A 2,704-nucleotide genomic window follows, 5' to 3' on the forward strand; every position below is an offset into this window, starting at 1 on the left:
AGCACGAAAATTGCTTGTTCAAGTCCTGCCTGGAATAAGTATAGGGAAGGAAGAAGAAAAGGTAGAGGAGAAAAACAAAAACAAAAGGGAGGAGGAAGAGAAAGATGAATTGTTGGAAGTTGTATTTTTCTGTTTCTTCCAAAGAATACCATGGAGTATTGACAGGAACTTGATTGCATCTGTTAGTTGCTTTGAGTAGTATTACATCTTACCATATCAAAGATTCTACTTCATGAGCACAAGATGCCTTTCCATTAATTTGTGCCCTCTTTGATTTCTTTCAACAACAATTTCTAGTATTTTTGTTTGCATGTTTGTTTTGTTTTTTTGGAGAGGGTTGTTTTAGTTTTACGAAACAGGGTTTCTCTGTGTAGCCTTGGCTGTCCTGGACTTGCTTTGTAGATCAGGATGTCCTCCATCTCACTTAGATCTGCCTGCCTCTGCCTACCCAAGCAATTTCTAGGGTTTTTTATATTAATTAATTAATTTATTTACTTTACATATATGAAGCTCTATCTGCATGTACACGTGCATGCCAGAAGGGGGCATCAGATTCCAGTATAGATTGTTGTGAGCCATCATGTGGTTGCTTTAAATGTTGCAAATTGTAATTTTCATAAAAATACCAATCTAGAGAGTGTCATTTCACAAATGAGAAAAGCATTCTCCATATTGTTTTATTCTTTACTATTAGCAGTCCAAGGTAGTTTTACTCATTTCTAAAACATTCAGAGCCTCTCAGCTAGGATTTAAATTTAAGTCCTATGCACCTATACCTATGTTTATATTTTGATAACATACCCGTAGAATTTTTATCCATTTAAAAGAAATTTTAAAGGGCTTTAGTCAGTGTTAGCTCTCTGACAGGGGCCAGAGGGATGGAGCCACTTCTAGTTTCAAAGATCAAAATGTGTATACTGATAAATTCTGGGTTTTAAATCTAGTTCTGACATTTGAAATCATGGTTATGCTCTATAAACTCACTCCTAAAGAGAATGGTTTGTTTTAATATTACAAAAACAGGTTTTAGGGGGGCCAAGATGGCAGCACCGGAGGAACACTGTGTCTGAGAAGCGGGACAACACTCTCCGTGCAGTGACCAGGAGACTGAACTCTGGGCCCTAAAACTACAGCGATCATGTTTCCCAGGTGAGGGGAGGCTCCCACAGCGTGGGAATCGGTCGGGTCCACTCTTGGCTGCCCAGCCAGAACCCAGAAGTGATCCCGGGTAACACGGGCTTTGGGTCTCCAGGCTGGAGCTCTAAGCCTGCATGTCCCGATCACTTTCCCAGGCTGATTGGTGGGCACAAGGGTGCCAGAGACTGGGAGTCCCAGTCACAAGAAAACCCCACGGGGAAGTAAAGTTGCGAGAGTGCTCACCGGTCACCCAGTCTTTCCCTGGAAGGTCTCGCTGACCGCGGGTACCCACCGACATCACAACTGGGCTCTCCCGCTGCACACGGAGACCGGCTGCACGCCCATCTCAAAATCCCTACTCCCTCTTCGGAGGAAGCAGGAGGCATCCAGCAGAATCTGCCACAGACCACATTGTCTGTACCCCAACCTGAGCTCGGGGTTGAGAAAACCCAATCCTTTCAGGCCCTCCCCCAAACGCTGCCATAACCCTGCTGCAGCGGAGCAGGAGAAAGAGGCACACAGCGGCTTCACGGTGCCAGGACCACAGTGCTGCCGGCTGCTCCGAGCAAACAAACTTCAGCTTGGGATCTGAGACTGTGGTCATTCACCATGTCCTGAGATTCTCCTGGGTCCAGCGCAATAAGGTCTAGCACCAAGTCCTATCGCCGGTGCCCCCCGAACCCCTGGCAGAGAAAGCCCGGCTCAGGATAAGACTGAGAAGTCTCAACCCCTCCTGGCACTCCCCTGAGAGTCCCGCCAAAAGCTTGCCCTTGCAGAGGGGAAGGTCAGAGGGGAAAGACAGAGAAGGCAGCCTGACACAGGACACAGCACCCCCTCTCCAGCTCACCCAGTGGCCCCTAGCAGAGAAACCCAAGCTCTGGATCTGAGGACACTCAACCCTACCTGGTACTCTCTCTGGATCAGCAAACATAGGTTCTTCCGCCAGGCTGCTTCTGGCAGAGAGATCTGAGCCCGGGACCTGGGACAGAGAACACTCAACCTAACTCTTTCTGGCAGAGGGAAAGGAAGAGAGGCAGCACATAGGAAAGGTGGACACCGAGTCCTGTGGCCACAGTGTCACAGAGCTGACTGTTAGCCTTCCCGCGCATTTACCGCAGCAGGACCAAATCACAGAGTAGAGACCAAGGGGAACCCCTGTGCATTCCAACTGGTCCTGCAAGAGAGTGAGTGAGCCTTCTAGGGAGAGATTGCCCCAGACCCAGGGCCTCTCCACAGAAGCAACCAGACGAGATCCCTGCCACCCACACCCCTAGTGTGGGCATCATAGAGATTCTTGGGATAGCGACCCCAACATTGAAGCCTCTGCCTTGCGGGTCCACCAGTGTAATCCAGGCAAACAATCCCTGGAGCTCAGACAGAACTGCATAATAGTGGCCTGCAGGCCACTACAATAGTCAAAGAATCCGTGCATGCACACTGCGCCTGCTAAAACTGCACGCAAATAGCGCAAGCGTCACATTCCTTACTTAGGCAAAACTGAAAACACAGTGCACACTCCCAAACCAGTGAACCTCTCTCATCTTCCTGAAAAAACAGTCCAGAAAAC

This window comes from Psammomys obesus, unplaced genomic scaffold, assembly GCF_907164565.1.
Source record: "Psammomys obesus unplaced genomic scaffold, mPsaObe1.curated_primary_1811, whole genome shotgun sequence".
Lineage (NCBI taxonomy): Eukaryota > Metazoa > Chordata > Mammalia > Rodentia > Muridae > Psammomys > Psammomys obesus.